The sequence below is a fragment of the Silene latifolia genome, chromosome Y (assembly GCF_048544455.1).
Source record: "Silene latifolia isolate original U9 population chromosome Y, ASM4854445v1, whole genome shotgun sequence".
Lineage (NCBI taxonomy): Eukaryota > Viridiplantae > Streptophyta > Magnoliopsida > Caryophyllales > Caryophyllaceae > Silene > Silene latifolia.
This window is the reverse complement of record NC_133538.1, coordinates 270,702,905-270,725,802: the sequence shown is the minus strand read 5'-3', so window position 1 is coordinate 270,725,802 and position 22,898 is coordinate 270,702,905. Positions and strand designations below refer to the sequence as shown.

The 22,898-nt window shown below is 35.3% G+C and overlaps 1 long non-coding RNA gene across 1 annotated transcript; it reads right to left on the bottom strand.

The window, feature by feature from the left end:
- Positions 1–1,721: 1,721 nt before the first annotated feature.
- On the bottom strand, positions 1,722–4,223 carry LOC141633986 (uncharacterized). The gene is made up of 4 exons (XR_012538738.1): positions 4,025–4,223; positions 2,850–2,981; positions 2,590–2,684; positions 1,722–2,347 (listed from the first exon to the last, which is right to left on the bottom strand). It is a non-coding gene; the product is annotated as an uncharacterized LOC141633986 (long non-coding RNA).
- Positions 4,224–22,898: the final 18,675 nt, after the last annotated feature.

The window sequence follows — 22,898 nt, the reverse complement described above, 5'->3', positions numbered from 1 at the left end:
TTGATAATTGGCACAGAGAGATGGAGAATATTCTGAATGTGGTTCATTGCCCTGAGGACTTTAGAGTGGAACAAGCTGCGTTCTACTTGAGAGATACGACCGGAGAATGGTGGGATAAGGTTAGGGAGACTGATTTAGACATATATGTAAAACAGGGGATGTCGGCTATACCTTGGAGTAAGTTCAAGAAAGCTATGCGTCGAGAGTTTGTGCCGGAACATGTCCGTAGTAAGTTGAGAGAGGAGTTTGATGATTTCAAAATGACTCCGGAGATGTCTGTGGCTGAGTATTACCACAAGTTCAATGAGAAGTCTAGATATGCTGAGGACATAGGGTTGAGTCAGGATAACTTAGCGTTGAGGTTTAAGAAGCGTTTGACACCTAAGATCATGGAGAAGCTGCCTGTAGGAGTCCTTACTGATGTTAAGGAGGTATATGAGCGCGCGGGAGAGTTGAGAGGTTGGTAGAGATGGCTAAGGAGAATAGGGAGAGGGGTTCTGAGAAGAGGAAGGCCGAGAGCGAGGGTGGTGGTCAGTCTAGTTATAAGAGGGGAAACCATAACCAGGCGAGGGCTACTATTCGGGGTCGGGGTTCAGTGGTGGAGCTTCCTATAGGCGTGGCCGCGATGGTGGAAGTAGCAGCTGAGGGATATCTTGCTTTAACCGTGGCGGTATGTGTTAGGTTCATATATCTATTATTAGACTCTTCTAATAGTGAACTAATTAACATTTTAATATTAGTTCTAAGGATCTAGTGCATCCATAACTTAATAAGAAATCAAATGAGAAAACAATGGTTCTTACATTGTTGTTTTCGGATTTTGGGCACAAGTAAGTTCTCCAACCTTCACTTGTTCTTGAGCTTAAATGTCAATGGAAGATCCTCCAACCTTGGTCTCAAAAGTAGAAACCCTCCTCAAGAGATGCACCCAAGATTAGCCCTTATCACTACTAAATAATATTTGCTAGATATTTATTTAGTAGTCTACCTTAAAATGACTACTAATCCTCATATATTACATTAATAATATTAGTAGTATTCTTGAACAATTTAGATTAAAACTTCTCAAGTTTTAGAGAAAGAAAACTAAGTATGAGAGAGGAATTTTTGCATGTGAATATTTTAGAGATGGTAGAGTAAAAATGAAACAAATTTTTTCTCCACCCCTTGATGTACCGTTCAAAAATGCTCTTATAGAGCATTTTTGTCTTCTCCAAATATATCACATGCAATAATCTAATAATATGTAGGTAGAAGGCTAGCTTATAAAGTGTGTCATAAAGATGTTGGAGCATCTTTCCAACAACAAAATGACAAAACCAAAATCAAGCATGCACACCATATTGGACGGTACACTTGAGTGTATATGGGTCCTTTTTTGTCTTATAATCACTACTACAAAAAATGTCAAGGAAATCGGTTAAAATGGCTATAAAAAACCAGTTTATAAACGGTCTCTAGCTCACATGTGTCTTAGCCTAAGAGACCGGATATGTAAACCGGTTTCTTTGGTTAAGTCAAAGAAACCGGTTATCACCAAAAACTGGTTTCTTTGATCAGTGAATAAGACACCGGTTATTGGCCAAAACCGGTTTCTTTGATATTATCTTTGAAACCGATTTTGGAGTAAAACCGATCTCTTTGATATTATCTTTGAAACCAGTTTTGGACTAAAACCGGTCTCTTATATTTTATTTAAAAACAAAAAAAAAATTGAATTAAAAAAATTCGAGACATGTATAAAATTATAATTACTAAAATGTACAGCAACAATTAAATTACATAATTAGCATCAATTTCAAAAGAAACCAATCTTACAATTATATTCGAATTCTTATAAACTTATCCCCTATTATATAATCTAGCAAAATAACAACTCTTCAAGTTAACTTTGTCGTTCAAATCATCATCTTATTTTCACCCAAACTCGAAGTCATAAAACTCGCCTCACTCCTGCACAAAAGGGGAAAAATACAAGCAGTAAAAACTCCTTGAAAGTCCAGGTTAAGGTTTGAGCAACTGACTTTAGTATACGCATATCTTTGGCTCTTCGAAAGGCTAAGAAATATTAAAATAACCAACCATAATTAAAAGACTAGCTGTTAACCAACAATTGTTTTATTTCTTAGATAAATGTAATAAAGACATGACCCTAGCTTCCTCAATCATTCTTTGACAGAATACTTTGTTGTTCTGTGCTCTACACACTTGGTGCATACTGGTAATGGAGCTACTTTAATGGTTTTCTCACACGAATGTGCCATCAAGAAAAAAGATAGGGAGATTACATAATACCCGAAACAAGTAGCTGTGCCTCGTAACATCCCGCCAATTTACAAGTCTGATCCTGAAATCAGATTTCAAGAGATATTATTAGAGTATTTTTTGGCACATTGACTTTTCCCGCCAATCCACAGGCACAATGAGAAAACCTAACCAACCAAAAAGCCAGCTAAAGGGTAAGATAATACAACAATAAGCACATTGACTTATCTAAAAAGACTGCTAAGATTTAGTTGAGACGGATGTAGTTCATCGCTATTTATTCAGCATAACATCAACATTCTAGAAAGCCTACACTCAAAATACCTTAATTTTAGACAACCATGCCTGAACCCGACTGTGAAAATCGTCATATTTTGTTGAGCAATCAGAACTTTGCAGTGACTTCTCCACAAACTCATCTGTACTCAGCAACACGGAATTGAATTGAGATAGAAGTTGAAACTTGGTTTTTACGGGTGTCTATTAATTTTCAAAAGGAAAAAGAGGGGGGTGGGGGCAGGGTGTGTGGGTTAACAGAAAGTAAGAGATCAATACATATCAGTTAATCATATGATATCACATACTTTCACTTGTACATGGAGTGACGAGCTTTTTTTTACTTGCTGCAAGCTCTAAATACTGGAAGTCTGGAACTTACACAATTGCCAAGTCCACAAATGGAGAATAACCAACCGATGTAGTTCCATATAAGTCTCCTGCCCAAGCAAAACCAACTCTTGTGACGGGTTATTACCAAAACTCCTGATATGACTTTAAAAACCAGTATTGTCTAGTATTTGAAACAACAAACCCAACATGGATACAGCGCCTTGCGCATTTGCAATGTAAAAATTAATACCACTAAGAGGTCAACATAAGAAAATTATGACAAATAAAGGAGTCATTATCATATGATCATATAAGAGTAAGTCTCCCTTAATCCGCCTTAACAATAAAACGGGTCAAGTATCATCTCACTTGTGCATATAAGACAAATAAATTGAGATTCCCTAGGCAATATGCTTTTATCTTATTCTAACTACTTGACGCGTCTTAAGCTTAAAACGGATATACCCGTTCTTAATAAGAATTTGTAATCATATAAACCTGTAATAATCGTAGTAATAATAAAGATGGTATTTTGGAGCCGAACAATGGAGTCCACAATTTGATTTGAAAGCTGCAAAAATGGTAAAACTATTTTCATGTAAACTGTGATCTTTGAGGTCTAATATAACAAACAATGAAACAACAAACAATTCATTGAACAAAACTCATAAGACCACTGTTTGCCTAATAAGCTTAATTGTAGGAATGCACTGTGTATGAGGTTTGTTCTTTGATGTTTAACCTCTCCATTCTCCAACCACTCTTGCACATTTTCTGAATGGTTTCTTCAATAAGGGTCGGGCATAAGTCATGCATTGCAAATATTTGTCAAAATTATCTATGAGAGTTAATGGGAAAAGAACAACAATTATGCAAATCAAAGATTGTATAATCACTAATTCGCATTCAATCATATAATCAAGGATATTAAAGTAAATGATTACAGATGAATCCCAAACCCTTATATTGATCGACCCTAATTAGAAAGTCTAACCAATTAAAGTCTGATACTTCAAACACAACAACAATAAAGCTATAGAAATTGGCTAGAAGGACAACAATGGAAATCCTACAACAACCTAATTACGAATAGATCCAATAACCCATAAACCATAAAAAACTTAAAACAAAATTGATGAAAACTGTATACCTATTATCGAGGAACTGGCTGGAAGCAGGAGCAAGTGATAGTAGGCGGTGGCGGTCTTGTTAGGAGAGCGATTGATGGTGGCTATGTGCGATGGCGATGCGAGAAGTGGGGTGCTAACTGATAGCCCACGACATAAGGATGCTAACTGCTAAGAAACAAAAAAGAATAAAAAATGAATAAAATGTTATAAAGCGATTGAGGGGGGAATAAATTCAAAAAAGCTTAGAAATCGGTTTTAATTCAACGTGGTTTCTTAGTTTATTTTAAGAAACCAGTTTCGGAAAATCAACAGTTTCTTATGTTAAGAGAGCGGTTTGAGAATATAACCGGATTTTTATTAGTGATCTCTTTGCTATTTTTTGTATTAGTGAATATTTGTCCAACAAATGCTTATAAGTCCTAAGTTTAATTATCTTACATAATTAAATATTAATTTGATCATATAACAATTATGTGACAAATTAATAAAAATATATTCAGTCAACTTATTGAGTAATATTTTATCATTATATCAACATATAATGGGTCCCTAATAGCTAGTTAGTTAAATTTACAACCTCTTGTAAATGTAAATAACTAATTACCTCTACCTTGAAATATTTATAAAACCTTAACATGATTTAGTAAATTAATATATTAATCTACTAAATCGAATCCTATTTAATCGAATTACAATAAGATACATATTTCCTCTCATAAATTGTTCTTATTTAAGGAATTAATTAACTTGTATCAATATACAACTAATTAACTTTATTGATTAGGGCATAATCCTATAGGTGTGACCTTAACGGATCGATTGACCACCACCGTCCTACGACAGTAACAACAAACTCTAGCAAGCCAATCGTTACCGATTAATGTTGATCAGTTAACTATTTAATTTAACATCCCTTTCGTATTCTTAATTTGAGATTTAAACATGTGATCACATTATTGTTGAGGACACATATTCCAACAATCTCCCACTTGTGTGAGATAAGTGTGCGTCACCAATTCTCTTGTCCTATTACAATCTCCCACTCAATGCAAGGTGTCTTGTAGGTCGTACTTGCATTTGATCATATTTTGAGTGGTTTCCTCGATCTGGAGAGTAACTGTCTGACCGGAATTATCTACCGTAGATACCTTCCGAGCGTGGCCACGCGTTTTCAGTTCACTACTTCTCGAGTGGCCCTGAGATTTCAAACAACCCTGACAAGTGGGTGGACAATTCCTATCGCACTAGTCCCTTCGTATAGCCAAAGTTCATTATGACCCAAAATACACTCATTTGACTTCAGTTACGACAGTCGTAGAGTATAAATCAAAGCCAGTCAGAAACTTGTGCCAACTTGGGCGAATAGTCTCTAGTCAAAAGAATCAACTCATAAGAATTCTATAATAGCTCTTGCCACGACCAGGCTTTATGAATTTCTAGAACTCTATAAGCGGTCACTGCCCGACAGAGTGTCCCATACAGTTTATCTATGTGATCGACTAGTCATCCCATATGACCCTATGGCACTTGAACATGCCATCAATCGCATCACACTCTAGTCACTTCGAGACGTCACCTCCTATAGGTAACCAGGGGCGAATACTATGTTGATCCAGTTCACTTCAATGGGGTTCAATATTGTCTCAACAACCTATTTGGATATAACAAAGTAATGAATGAGTTTAAAGAAACTCAAACCATAAATGCAATTATCATATATGAATAGTCAATAACTTATTGCTACTTCATATCTTATAATCTATAGTGTACTTTATACACTAGTTAAAATGCAATAAAAGATTGGTAAGTGCATATATCATGTACCCATATATTCCAACTTTACGAATTGTCATTTCCTTCTATTCAACGTTATTTCTAATAACATGAATTTATCTAAGTATATGTCTAGTTTTCTTACTAGACTTGGGCTCTTGTACTTTGGAAGATGCTCTCACTGTTATCATATAACTTGTGATAAAGTCTTTGATAAGGGGATCTACTGTTAATCCCTAATTTGACTATCTCATCACAACATACTTAGATTTTGTTTGTAGAACTTGCAATGGTTGAAACTAAAATATTTCTCTAGTCTCTTACTCCTAAGTTAATAAAATCAGCCTAGGATTTCGATAAATCCTTATAGGTTTGGAAACTAGAGTTTGTGTAACCTTTCAACACACAACTTAGTACATCATCCAAACATAAGAACGAATCCCCAATTCTGTTCAAGAATCTCAAAGGATGTTCTTTAAGGCTTTCAAAAGACCATCATTTAAATTAAATTGTTATTGACTTATTATGCTCCAAGCATATGATTCACCACGGTATGTGCATATAATGGCATACATGATCGTTCTAATGGTGGAAACATTAACAATCGATTTTATGTGATCAACAACTTATTAGGTTTAGTGAATGACTATGACTCTATCATAGTAATTCCACTTTCATTAATATGAATAACCTACTCAACCTTGTTGATGTAAAACAGATATGAAAGAACTTATCATCATAAGGCTCTTAACTCTATGCCAATATTCTCTCAATTTTAACACATAGTGTAACACCCCCATTTATTTAAGGGCCTGAACCAGGACTCCTCAGATAAATGACGGTGTTACCATCTCGGAAACCCAAGGCAGTAGATAACAAAGGAAAGAAACACAGTACTTTATTAAAATGTTTATAGTGAGATTACAACTGGAATTAAAACAAAGCCTCCAAAAATATGACCAAAAGATAAAGTCTGATAAAACTACTAATAAGACTAAGGTGGGCTAGGCACTAAGTCAGTCATCCAAGCTCTCTTCCCGCCAGCTCCCATCGGTCTAAAATACTCACAATCCGCTCCCAATAATTGGATCATCACAGGCGTACACGAATACACAGGGTCAGCCGCGAAGCTGAGTAGGGAAAACAATGAAACAATAAAATATGATATGCATGCTCCTCCGTCACCTCCATCTCCATCTCAACTCATTTCTCATATCTCATACCCCGGACAACCCAGCCATACCGATCCCCGGTAGACTATATATATCGACCGTAGTCGATCTGCCAGCTCGCAGCTGAGGACACCAGGGCAAGTCCTGCAGAACCCGCCTGGGCCTTATCACAACATCACATCGTATCATTATCTCGTCACCACCACACCATCCTCCAACTCCAATGCACATGAAATGCTCAACAGTAATTAATGCAATGCAATATGTAAAACATTGAACTGATAATTCATAAAATCATGCCAGTTACCCGATGTTGTGATATCATACTCAATATAATCAATTCAGTCAATCATCTTCTCGTATATGAAACATAACGTAAATCAACAACCACGAATCAAGTCAACTCAATTCAACAACAACGATAATAGGACAAGTGTATTTCCCTACCTCAAAGTGCCAGCAATTCCAATTAAGCAGTTTAAGCAGTCCCGAAAATAACGCAATGAATTTGATAATTGATCCTTCACGAATTCGTCACCTAAACAATTATAATATTTATAATTACTAACTACTTAGAAATCTCCCAAAATGGAAACTTTCCCGATATAGTAACTTTCCTCTTTTAACAAACCCAACTCAAAAACCCGTCTTTAATTAATTAATTATTATTTTATTTTAAGTAACCAGGAACTTAGACCAAAACGATAATTAGAGAATTAAACGAATTATACGATGAAACGAATCAAGTATTTGAATAACTCTAACAATCCCGACTCAATACCGTCTTTAAACATTTTGAATAACTCGGGAGTTAAAATAAATAACTAATTTAAATGGCTCGGGAATTAAATTAATAACTAATTTAATGAATTAAACGATTTAAGGAAAACCCGAATCAAACGAACGACTTAAACAACCCGACTCCCTAACCGTACCCCCTTCAACCCGACACAACTCCTCCAACAACCACCACCCTCACCGCCGACCACCGGGCCGACACCGGTGTCCGGCCTGGTCACCTCCAACCACTACGATCGTGGTCGACCACGCCGGTGGTCGAACCACCACCACCAACACCCCCGTCCGCAACTCTGCCGCCACAATGACCCACCTTTGCAACCCCATAGCCGCCACTTTGTTAACAACAAAGACACCACCCTATCACCACCATTCTTCTCGCCGCCAACCCACGCACACAGACACCATAGCACCACCGTTTCGACCTCCCCCTAGTCCACGGTGGTGCCACCCAAAACCTACCCGTCTCAAACTCCCCTGCAACCCGTGTATAAACCCGTGTTGTCCCCTTAATCGATATTGCCCGCCTCCGCCACCCTAGCCGCTTACAACCACCCCAACAACCACCACGTCCCTCGCCACACACGCCACTACCCATATACCCCGTCAACAACCACCAAAGAACCCTCCCTAAGGCACGTAACCACTCACAAAAGCCGACGAAAAGTGAAAACCGAGGAGGTGGGTTGAGTTCTTACCTTTTCTCGCCACCACCGCCGCCACCGGAGCCGCGCTAGGAACGTCGACAAACACCCCTAGTTCTTCCTTGCTGCGCCGTCAACACCCACGGCCACTCTCCCTCCCTCTCTAGGCGTGAAAGGCTGAGATTTGGTGTTGGTGAAGAAGGGAGGCGGTTGAGGGAGTAGTGAAATGTTAGGGTAGAATTAGGTTAAATTTAGGTTAGATGATAAATGGGTCTGGTAAATGGGTCATGGGTAACGTGATTGGGTAAACTAACGTGACTTAGTTCAGTTAAACTCGTCTCAACAAGTTTACGAATAACTCGATCTTATGATATCAAAATGACTAACCAATTAACTCGACTCAATTAGCGATATAAAATACGGGGTATTACAGTCTTCCCCCCTTAAAATGAACTTCGTCCCGAAGTTCGCTCCCGTACTCAAACATCAGAAGGGTATTGTATATCGTACATACGGACGTCACGCATTTCTAACACAGTTAACACACACTTTTGACACATCAATTAAACCTAACAGACACGAAATGTTACATTCTGCCCTCCTAAAAATAAACTTCGTCCCGAAGTTTAACTCATCTTCACTTGGCCCAACTAACTACAACTAATAACTACCTGAGGACACAAATGTATAACAACTAAATAATCATCTGAGAACACCGTCATCATCCATCAAAAATTCCGATCTCAACTCAAGTAACTCAATAACCAAGGTCACACTGAACCGTAAACGTAACTCGGCACAAAGGCCCCACAACTCAATACTAGTGGCCAATCTCAATCTCAATATCACAGTTTAACTACACTCTCCTTTTACACATCCACCAACTAACAGAAGTAGGAACAAAACATATAGAACTCATTTGCATAGGTACCCCACAACGAAACATCAACTTGATCAAAACTACAATCTACAAACAAGTGCAATATAAACATTAAGATTTTACAATCCTACCCGACTAGAAACATGGTTACGTCCTCGTAACCTCTTTTCAAATTTTCATATACCTATGCAACAAAATCATTATCAACCACACGTGACAGGAAAGAATACATGATAAGAAATTGCGCATCAACATTAAGGTCGAAACAAGGTTTTATTAAGGAATTAACTGATTGTCAACACGTAACATTTATTACTAGCTCATGCGTAACTTAAAAACACAACATCAACTAAAAGAACAACAAGAAAGGAATCATGGTTTACACGATTTCACAACTAATAAATTTGATGATCAATTATAGACTATGAACGAGCGAGAGCAAAATCAACAAAACAATTTAAGAACTTCTCACATTTGTAAACATATCACAGAAATAGATCTACCACTACTATCTATCACAATCACAGGATCTTATTGGCATGTCCATACAACCATTTACTCACTCACTGGTTTAGGTCACGAATTAGGTCGATGAATTTAAGCAATCAACAACATACTCATAATTCATATTTTAAATTATAAAAATTGTTTGCACGATATCAAATCTGAAAACATGTTTCCCAATAAAAGTAACTACATATGATCAATGACAACGACAACATTACTTCCATATCACACCTATGTTTCACATTTTAGCAACCATATCATTCAATTGTGTCCAGCAACTTAGTATAATTCATTTTCAGCAAAACAAGAGATATTGTATAAATAGTTTAAACATATCCATTTGCCATCATATACTTTGTAAAACACTAGCTATGATAAAAGATTAGCAACTTGAACAACTTCTCTGATTTGCATGATTGAATAATTAGGCAACTCGTAGGCTCAATTAAATGTAACTATAATGACTTATCATTTAAACCAATGCCTATCATGTGAATCATCAAAGGGTTATCCTATTATAATTGTCAACATAGTTATCATAACAATATTTATTACATTATAATTGATAGTAACGACTCGGGAATATAGATATGCCAATTGTCGTGTTATATCAAACAGTTTCCTTTATATCACACCCATACAATTGCAAGAATCACTTTAGCATTTTATGACATTGTAATAACGAACATATTCAATAAGGAATAACAACATTGTTTATTATCATGTTATAGTTTTAGGTCCAACTGAAATTATTTAATGTGATGAAGGTAATAAATATAACTATTGGCACACAACTCATGTGAAAGACATTAGAACTTAGATGCATCCTACATGTGTGAACATTTAAACATACTCATCACTATCATCCATGTGTAAACATTTAGACATAATTATTATAATTATTCATGCGAGTATATTAGAACAATCAAATTAACTTTTAACGCCATCAACTTTACCAAGATATGACAACATAGTTTTATATTTATATATATCCGACCACCATGCAAATATGATGAACATACTAGAGATAGTACAACATGCCAAACATGCATAAAATATGCAACAACTGGATTCGTATAAAATATTTCACCCTTAATTAAGAATCAATTTAAGCTATCCAATTTTACTCACGCTATCATGCCAACAATGTTATCAACTAAGTTTTAATTTTATCACTTGTTAAGATACATAACTACTGAACATGCGTGCTACTATCGTCATATAAAGCTTTATAAATTCCCATTACTAAGGCTCATGAATTATTCAAACAACTGCATGAAACTCAACCTAGAACACACATTTTACAAGTCATGTTTCACGTTGTAACTTTCAAAGATCACGAATAAATAACCGTCCGATTAAAACTTGATTCATTTTATTTTTATAAAACACGGAGAGTTAAAAACACAGGGGAAAAAGAATTAGGTCCAAAGCACAAAAATTTCATTTTAAAAGAATTTTACAACTCAGTTGGTCCAAACAAACATGTGACAGTAATTGGTCCAAGACTTGGGTCAGTTTGCAAGACCTACCGTTTAATATAGAGGCATCAAGAATTTTCGTGGTTTGTTAATTTGAAAACATATGCGAATCTTCTGATCGATGGAGTTGGAATTATGCAAAAATTATTAATACAATTTAAATGAGGATTTTTACAAAATCGTTGGTCAAAACATCACTGCACAGGAACTTCTTGACCACAGCCCACTAAAATATTTATTACTCCTAATCCGTATATCATATAAGCATGAAACCAACGCCAAATGAACACTAACTCACGAGGCTATCTCTCATAAAATTTTCATCCATAGGCAATAAACAGAAAAGAAGTGGCAGTGAGATCAATTCGAGAGTAAAATCAAACAACGTGTTTCAGCGCTAGGTCATTCATTTTCTATGTTTCAAACTCTTACAACCATACTATCGATACTAACTCATCCTAACTTAAATCTCACACTGTACTTTCGTAAACATCTATCCCGTAGAATCCCTTCGCATCTCGATCTACTCCTTACATCTAAATCACGATTGCTATGACTAAAAACATGCAATTCAACAGTGTTTCTAATTACTATCACAATACTATACTAGCATGGCTTCGGGATCACATAACCGCATATTACTAGGCATAATAGTACAATCAACACATCATTCAACATCCAATTAGGTAACTATCATCGACTCGCAATTATTTCCATACTCACGGCTACCACAACACTTCATTGATTATTAACCTGAACTCGAAAATTTTATTTCTCATTTCCACAACATCATATGCTCACATCATCATTCATACAAAATACTTACCGTAGCGTTGTCCTGCAGAATGGTTAGAATATATGGGTCTCAAGGTATACATCAACTCGATTATGCAATAATCAATGTATCAATCAGTTAACACTTAGGCAACGATATAGGGATTTCATGCTCAACCTCAAGCAACTTTGCTACCCTTTCTCTCATATACACTCGGGGTTTTCGGGTCAAACCGAGAGGGCAGTTCGGTGTGAGAGGGCCCCTAACTCATACCTTACCTTAGTGTGCTCCTAACAGGTTCTATCCCGGTTCATTTTAATTAGACACATCCTATGTTCATTGGGCTCATTGGTTTAGGCCGAGGATCGTTCGCTCGATACCACTTTGTAACACCCCCATTTATTTAAGGGCCCGAACCAGGACTCCTCGAGATAAATGACGGTGTTACCATCTCGAAAAACCCGAGGCAAGAGATAACAAAGGAAAGAAACACAACACTTTATTAAAATGTTTATAGTGAGATTACAACTGGAATTAAAACAAAGCCTCCAAAAATATGACCAAAAGATAAAGTCCGATAAAACTACTAATAAGACTAAGGTGGGCTAGGCACTAAGTCACCATCCAAGCTCTCTTCCCGCCAGCTCCCATCGGTCTCGAAATACCATCAATCGCTCCCCAATAATTGGATCATCACAAAGCGTACACGAATACACGGGTCACCGCGAAGGCGAGGGGAAAACAATGAAACAATAAAATATGATATGCATGCTCCTCCGTCACCTCCATCTCCATCTCAACTCATATCTCATATCTCATACCCTGACAACCCACCCATACCGATCCCCTATAGACTATATATATCGACCGTAGTCGATCCGCTACTCACCGAGGACACCAGGGCAAGTCTGCAGAACCCGCCCGGCCTTATCACAACATCACATCGTATCATTATCTCGTCACCACCACACCATCCTCCAACTCCAATGCACATGAAATGCTCAACGGTAATTAATGCAATGCAATATGTAAAACATTGAACTGATAATTCATAAAATCATGCCAGTTACCCGATGTTGTGATATCATACTCAATATAATCAATTCAGTCAATCATCTTCTCGTATATGAAACATAACGTAAATCAACAACCACGAATCAAGTCAACTCAATTCAACAACAACGATAATAGGACAAGTGTATTTCCCTACCTCAAAGTGCCAAAGAATTCCAATTAAGCGATTTTAAGCGAGTCCGAAAATAACGCAATGAATTTGATAATTGATCCTTCACGAATCTGTCACCTAAAACAATTATAATATTTATAATTACTAACTACTAAATATAGAAATCTCCCAAAATGGAAACTTTCCCGATATAGTAACTTTCCTCTTTTAACAAACCCAACTCAAAACCCGTCTTTAATTAATTAATTATTATTTTATTTTAAGTAACCCTAACTTAGACCAAAACGATAATTAGAGAATTAAACGAATTATACGATGAAACGAATCAAGTATTTGAATAACTCTAACAATCCCGACTCAATACCGTCTTTAAACATTTTGAATAACTCGGGAGTTAAAATAAATAACTAATTTAAATGGCTCGGGAATTAAATTAATAACTAATTTAATGAATTAAACGATTTAAGGAAAACCCGAATCAAACGAACGACTTAAACAACCCGACTCCCTAACCGTACCCCCTTCAACCCGACACAACTCCTCCAACAACCACCACCCTCACTCGCGACCACCAGGCCGACACTGTGTCTGGCCTGGTCACCTCCAACCACCACGACCGTGGTCGACCCACGCCGGTGGTCGAACCACCACCACCAACACCCCCATCGTCTGCAACTCGCCGCCACAATGACCCACCTTTGCAACCCCATAGCCGCCATCGTTAACAACAAAGACACCACCCTATCACCACCATTCTTCTCGCCGCCAACCCACGCACACAGACACCATAGCACCACCGTTTCGACCTCCCCCTAGTCCACGGTGGTGCCACCCAAAACCTACCCGTCTCAAACTCCCCTGCAACCCGTGTATAAACCCGTGTTGTCCCCTTAATCGATATTGCCTGCCTCTGCCACCCTAGCCGCTTACAACCACCCCAACAACCACCACGTCCCTCGCCACACACGCCACTACCCATATACCCCGTCAACAACCACCAGCAACCCCTCCCTAAGGCACGTAACCACTCACAAAAGCTGACAGAAAAGTGAAAACCGAGGAGGTGGGTTGAGTTCTTACCTTTTCTGCCACCACTGCCGCCACCAGAGCCGCCTAGGAACGTCGACAAACACCCCTAGTTCTTCCTTGCTGCGCCGTCAACACCCACGGCCACTCTCCCTCCCTCTCTAGGCGTGAAAGGCTGAGATTTGGTGTTGGTGAAGAAGGGAGGCGGTTGAGGGAGTAGTGAAATGTTAGGGTAGAATTAGGTTAAATTTAGGTTAGATGATAAATGGGTCTGGTAAATGGGTCATGGGTAACGTGATTGGGTAAACTAACGTGACTTAGTTCAGTTAAACTCGTCTCAACAAGTTTACGAATAAATCGATCTTATGATATCAAAATGACTAACCAATTAACTCGACTCAATTAGCGATATAAAATACGGGGTATTACACATAGCTTCGGAAATATAGAATACATTATACCTTTTCCTAGTCTCCCAATCACTCTTTCATAGAGGAGAGCATTGGTACTTTATTCTCAATAAGTAATATGTTATCAACATATAAGACATGGGAAAAATAATTCTGGCTCCCACTTAACTTCATGTATAAACATGATTCTTCAACAATGTGAATGAAACCATTCTCAATTATTAAATGAACGAAAAGTATGATTATTACAATCCTTTGATGCTTGCTGAAGACCATTCTAGGATCGCTTAAGTAAGCTTTACATAGTATGTGAGGATTCTTAGATCTTTATCTAAGGTTTTGTGTTCTGTACACATCCTTCTCTAAATTCCCATTTTAGAAAAGCGAATTTTTGATATCATTTGCCATTCTTCATCAAAATGAAATGTGGCAATTCCTAACATGATTTATCTTGATTAACATCTTCATGTTTATCTATGCCTTTTAGATACTCTTAAGCTCTATTTACTTTAAGGAGACCATTGCCTTAAAGTAAATCTACTCTTGAGATTGTAATGCTTTGGATATTATGCAACAAAGTCGACTTGGGACTACTGGCAATTGATCATTCAATAGGTCATAATTCCATTACTTTCGAAAAGTAAGACATGTGTACTTTACTCCCACTCTATCTTAATAGATTATAGTTCCATTACTTTCAAAAAGCAACACATTAACTATAAGACATGTTTATGACGATCTACTCCCACTCTATCTCTTAGAAATTCTTCTATCTTCTTAAGAGATAGTTTTGTGAGTTACAAACACATATGGTGAAGTAATAGAAGTTTGTTAGACTGGCTTGTTAGCTCATAAAAGACCAGCTCTATTATGGCAGCTTGATTCATGTAATATGCGTGTCTGATCCATGTCATTTGTTAAATAAACTTGTTATTTTAGGTATCTCCTGGTTGACCTTCGTTTAATATAATGTGTCCGTTTTGGATCTCAAATCCCCAAAAGTGAGTTCAACAACTGAACCTAACTCATATTAGTTTGATCTTATAGGTTGTGACACAAGGTCATAATCCATAAAAAAGAATCAAATTCATTACTTAGATATTCGCCACCACGATCGGATCGTAATGCTTTAAGTCTTCTGTTCAATTGGTTCTCTACCTTATTTTGAAATTCTTTAAATTTCTCAAATGCTTCACTTTTATATTTGATTTAAGTAAACATACCCATATCTACTTAAATCATTGGTAAAAGTGACAAAGTAGTCATAATTTCCCCTTGCGGTGATGCTCATTGAACCACGTACATGGGTATGCATTGGTCCCAATAAATCACTTGCTCGTGTCCCTTTACTACTAAGGGGGGAACGAATCATTTTTCCAAGGAGACAATATTCTCATACTCCATATGATTAAAAATCAAATGGCTCAATAATTCCAGTCGACACTAGCTTTTTAATGCGTTTCTCATTTATGAGACCTAATTGACAATATCAAATGTATAAATCATTTGGATCACTTATTTTGAGTCTTTTGGATTGTATGTAATAGATATCCTTAGTTGAGTTGAAAGTGTCTAAAATATAAATACCATCTAAAGAAGTGGCTTGGCACACGGCCAAGTCATCTTAAACAAAATAAAACGATTGTTTTTTTATGGCAAAAGAAAAATCCTTCTATGTCTAACATAGAAATGGAAATAATGTTTTAGACAAAGTAGGTACATAATGAGAATTATGTAGATGCAACTTAAAATCACTTAGCTAAGGCAATCACAAAGGTTCCCTTTGAAATGGCGGCTACTCTAGATCCATTTGCTAATCGGAGATCCATGTCACCCCTACTAAGTGATTCCACATTACTTAACCCTGACTGGAGTGACAAGTCCAGCTTTGATATCTGCCAAATACTTGGGGCAATTTCTTTTCCAATGGCCTATGAGATTACCATAATGACATTCATCGTAGGATTGGGCACCCTTCTTGGTTTTGGTTGTGGTAGTCTCACTATTCATTTCCAATTTATTATCGGGTTTGGGTTTCTTACCGTTCTTTGCCTTTCCTTTAATAATATAATTATTCCTTTCAGTTGCAAGGACATTCTTGCTAGAACTCCCACTCAATATAATATTTCTCCTTACTTCTACAAACAAGGATGCCTTGGAATCAGTGAGATTTTCTTCACAAGATTCTCTTACCAAAGAGGTGGGCATGAATATGGGAGTGGGAGGTGCGGAAGTGGTAAGGTACCAAAGATTTCCATCCTGACCAATGCCAAAGCGTAATTCTCTAGAAGTATCATTGTCATACAAGGAGCATTTTTCATTGAATGATTGGAGCCATGAATTAATGGTGATTGAGTATTAGATGAATCCATTGCGGATAAATAACTAAAAAAATGGAGATGAAGGAAACAATTAACATTTATCGTTATAATACTTGTAAATATAAGTATAGCATTTATATAGTGACCTCTACCCAACTATAATAAATGATTCCGAGATCAAAAATTCATATTAACTTGGATGTGAGCCTACGGGCCCTCTACATCTTTGCTAATATAACTTGGTGGGTTAACCTTCTTAACCGATTCTACAATTAGAACTCTCAGTCGATGATTTTACATTAAATTCATCTTTAGCCCGAACCTATTGCGGCTACGGTCGCAAAATACCTTCGTTGAGATCAACCAAATTTTCGAAGTGTAATAACTATTTATTACCCCACTTACCCAACGTCAATAGTAGCACCCCAAAAAATCGTATTGTACCCCTTATGAAATTGAGAATCATGGGCTCCTACTATTCGGTAAGGCTAAGTCTCAATCTTTTAAAAGTAAAGGTCTTGTCAATTTATTATCAATCAATTTTAGGTGAGCTAAAAGTCGAATTATCGATAATTATAATTGACACGGTCGAAGACTCGATATGATATGCATGTATTGTTATGGCAATTTGGCAATGTATACAACATATTAAAAGAAATTTTAAACAAAAAATAAATTCCTAGTATGACCTTCCTAAAATAGAAAATCAAATAATCTATTACATATTCGGAAACCAACTCCATTGGTCCCTTGAATCTTCAAGTACCACGCCTTCCAAGGACATCTTCTTCGTCGGAACGCCTTTCTGAATGGTACCGTCTTGAAGAAACTCCAGAGTTACAAATAATAATAAAATATATAGTTATTCCTATTATACATTTATAAAATAAAAAACTAGTAAAAATAAAAGTGATACGAGATCACATTAAATTACAACCGAATCAATATTCCCTTACATTACGGGTAATATCTGTTGGAATATGTGTCCTCAACAATAGTGCGATCACATGATTTAATATCATAATTAAATCTCATATTAAGAACACGTAAGGGATGATTCATATATATATATATATATATATATATATATATATATATATATATATATATATATATAGTCAACTGATCAACATTAATCGGTAATGATTGGCTTGCTAGAGTTTGACGTTACTGTCGTAGGACAGTGGTGGACAGTTGATCCCTTAAGGTCACACCTAAAGGATGATGCCATTATCAGTAAAGTTGATTAATTGTATAATGATACAAGTTAATCAATTCCTTAAAATTGAACAATTCATTGTGAGAGAGAATATTGATATCTTATTGTAATGGGATTAAATAAGATTTATTTTAGTAATAAAAATGTTTTATTACTAAAATTGATTATTGTTTGAGAAACAATAGAGATAAGAATGCTAGTTAATTATAATTACAAGATGTTGTGAATTATAATTATATGACACATTTTTATGTGATCAAGTATCACTAGTCAATTTGTTGAATGTAATTTAATTGATTTTATAAAATGATATTTATGTGATAAATATGTGACATATTGTGTGACAAGTGACAAATTGACAAAATAAAATGGAGGTCCATTTTATCCCATATGACCGAAAAAAAGGAGGGACAATAGTGGATTGTGGGTTATATTATTTTATGTGATAAATAATATATTATTACGGCTATTGTAGACTAGACTTAAAACCTACACTACCTTCATACACACCTATTAACTTGAGAAGAACAAAAGGTGGAAGAAAAAGACCATGCATTTGTCTTAATATACTCCCTCCACCGGTTTGTGCACATAAGAGGAGAGAATTTTATTCTCTCATTTTTAGTAGTATTCATCTACATGCAAAACTTTTACTCTCTCACATATTCTTGTTCATCTTTCTCTAAAACTTGAGAAATGATGATTCAATTTGTTCAAACAACATTACTAATATTATTAATGTAATATATGAGTATTAGTAATCAATTTTAAGGTATACTACTAAACAAATATCTAGCAAATATTATTTAGTAGTGATAAGGGTTAAATCTTAGGGTGCAATCAAGGGGAGTGGCTTCTATACTTGGAGTCTTTGGAGGATGATCTTAATACTCATCATAGCTCAAGAACAAGTGAAGATAGGAGACCTTACTTGTGCCCACAAAACCGAAATTAACAATGTAAGGGACATTGTTTTCTTATAAATCTCTTATTTTGTTATGCATGCACTAGATCTAAAGAACAAATAATTAAAAAGTTAATTAGTTCATTATTAGAGGAGTCTAATAATAGGTATATGAACCTAACAGGTGGTATCAGAGCATAGGATGTTGCATGCATAAACGGTTATTGTTTTTCCGAGTTAAAATGTTAACATATAAAACTAAAAATTTGAGTTTTATGAAGATAAAGCCACGAAAATTTTTGCATGTAATATATTCTGCTCCTAAAATGTTTTTAGGTTATTTTTATGATTTATGGAAATTTATTGCTCATTTTAATGATTTTTAGTGATTTTATTACATTTTTATGATTAAAATGAACTTTTATTCACTAAAATAAGTTAACCTACACTAATTGCCGTGGTATTTTATTATGACCTCACATGAATATTTTATGTATTGCATGTAAAATATCATATTAATGTGATTAATATTTCATGATTTATGAATTTTTAGTGTAAAAATGGCATAAATGGAGGTTAAAATGACTAAAAAAGGTTAAACTTACTCTCTGACCTTAAAACTTTTATATGACCTCACATGAATATTTTACAAGTTGTGTGTAAAATCTAGTATTAATTGGATTAATATTGCATGATTTATGATTTTTATGAGATAAAAATGGATTAAAAGAGGTAAAATGATTAAAAATAGTTAAATTTCAAATAAGGCCATGAAAATTTAATATGTTGTCACATACATAATTTAAAGAGTGTATGTAAATTTGGAGATTTAATGATCTCATTTAGCATGATTTATGAATTTTTAGAGTAAAAATGGCATAAATAGTGACTATTTTAGCAAAAATAGCTAAAACGAATTGCATGGTATGAGGAAATTATTTTAGGTTGAATAAATATACCAATAATCATATATAAGGTTGTAAAATTGATTGGATTAATTTTTTGATACTTCAGATGTTTTATGAGATAAAACCGATAAAATGCAACTATATTTTCTCAAAATTAATTCGAAAATTTTAACCATGATTTTTGATATTATGAGTGTTATGGAAATATTCCAGAATGTTCAAAAATTTAAAATTCAAATTTTGAAATTATTGTAATTTAATTTGGATTTATTTCATAAATGTTATGATTTTAAGGTAAAAAATGAGCATAAAAACTTAAATCAAGTTGAATTATTGTCAAAAATTGCGTGATGACTAATTTTTGGCCCTAAGAGTGTTAGTATAATTAACTTGAGCTTAGATGTGATTTAAGTGTTAATTTGTGATTTTAAGAAGTTATTATCACACAATTCCATAAAACCGGGTTATATATACGATATAAGTTAAATAGGACGATCTGGCACATAATTTGGCATGATAGATACATATTATAATGATGCATATTTCAATTGTTGAATATATTTTATTTATATAATTTTGAATTATGTAATTTTATCTTAGTATGGCCTTAGTTTTAATCGATATTACCCGTAATGTAAGGGAATATTGATTCGGTTGTAATTTAATGTGATCTCGTATCACTTTTATTTTTACTAGTTTTTTATTTTATAAATGTATAATAGGAATAACTATGTATTTTATTATTATTTGTAACTCCGGAGTTTCTTCAAGACGGTACCATTCAGAAAAGCGTTCCGACGAAGAAGATGTCCTTGGAAGGCGTGGTACTTGAAGATTCAAGGGACCAAAGGAGTTGGTTTTCGAATATGTAATAGATTATTTGATTTTCTAATTTAGAAAGGCCATACTAGGAATTTATTAATTATTGCTTTGCATTTATTTTAATATGTTACATGCATTGCCAAATCGCCATAAACAACAACATGCATTTCATATCGAGTCATCAACCGTGTCAATTATAATTATCATAGTTCACCGCTTTAGTTCACTTAAAACGTGAGATAATAAATTGACAATACCTCTCACAAATTAATAATTGAGAATTAGCCTTACCAAATAGTAGAAACTATGAATCCCAATTTCATAAGGAAGTAGATTCGACTCACCGGGGTACTAAACTTGTTACATTGGGTAAGTGGGTAATAAAATGTTATTACATCGAAATTTGGATTGAGCTCAACGGAAGTATTCGTGACCGTAGTCGCATGTGTTCCGGGCTAAAGATGAAAACTAGAGTAATTTTTATCGACCGAGAGTTCTAGAAGTAGAATCGATTAAGAGGTTAATCCACCGAGTTATATTAATAAGGGATGACTCGGCTCATCATACCCGTATTAATATGAATTTGGATCTCGGAATCATTTATAATAGTTGGGTAGAGGTCACTATATAAACGCAATACTTGTATTGAAATTTACGAGTATTATTAAAACGATAAGATGTTTATTATTTCCTTAATTTCCGTTTTTCTAGTTAATTGTACGCAATGAATTCATCTAATACTCCTACACCAATCACCATTAATTCATGGCTCCAATCATTCGATGAAAAGTGCTCCGAGTATGACAATGATACGATTAGAGAATTACGCTGTGGCATTGGTCAGGATGGAAATCTTTGCTTCTTTACCACCTCCACACCACCCACTCTAATATTAATGCCCACCACCTTGGTAATAAAATCTTGTGAAGAAAATCTCGCTAAACCCAAGGCATCCTTCTTTCAAGAAACAAGGAGAAATATTAAATTCAGTGGGAGTTCTAGCAAGAGTGTCCTTGCAATGAAAGGAGTATTGGTATTATTAAAGGGAAGGCAAAGATGGGTGAGAAACCCAAACCTGATAATGAATTGGAAATGGATAGTGGGACTACCAAAACCAAGACCAAGAAGGGTGCCCAATCCTATGAGGAATGTCATTATTGTAATGTCATGGGCCATTGGAAGCGAAGTTGCCCCAAGTATTTGGGAGATATCAAAGTTTGAATTATTACTCCAAGTGGGACTTAAAAATGTGGAAAAGCTAAACAAGAATGATATGAATCTCCGACAAGGAAATGGAGCTAGGGTAGCCGCCACTTCAAGTGGGACTTATGTACTTGTTTTAGCTAATAGCTTTGAGTTGTATTTTTTATAATTGTTATTATGTACCCACTTTGTCTAAAACATTATTTCCATTTCTATGTGAGACATGAAAGGAATTATATTTTGCTATCAAAGATGTATTTTGTTGAAAATAGACATGGCTGTGAACCATGTCACTTATCTTTATGATATACAAGTTTTAGACACTTCCAACTCAAGCGAAGATATCTTCATAATATAATTCAAAAGACTCATAACTAGTGATCCAAATGATTTTCACATTTGGCTTTTTCGATTAGCTCACATAAATGAGAAACGCATTGAAAGCTAGTGTCGACTAGATTTTATGAACCATTTGATTCTCAATCATATGGAATATGCGAATCTTGTCACCTTTGCAAAATGATTTGTACTCCCTTTAGTGGTAAAGGGACACGAGCAAGTGATTTGTTGGGATCCGATGTATGTGTTCTAATGAGCATCACCGCAAAGGGAATTTATGACTACTTCGTCACTTTTACCAATGATTTGAGTAGATATGGGTATATTTACTTAATCAAATATAAAGTGAAGCATTTGAGAAATTTGAGAAATTTCTAAATGACGTAGAGAACCAATTGAACAAAGTAATAAAGTATTACGATCCGATCGTAGTGGCAAAGATCTAAGTAATGAATTTGATTTATTAAAATATGGATTATGACCTAGTGTCACTACCCATAAGATCAAATTAATATGAGTCGGTATG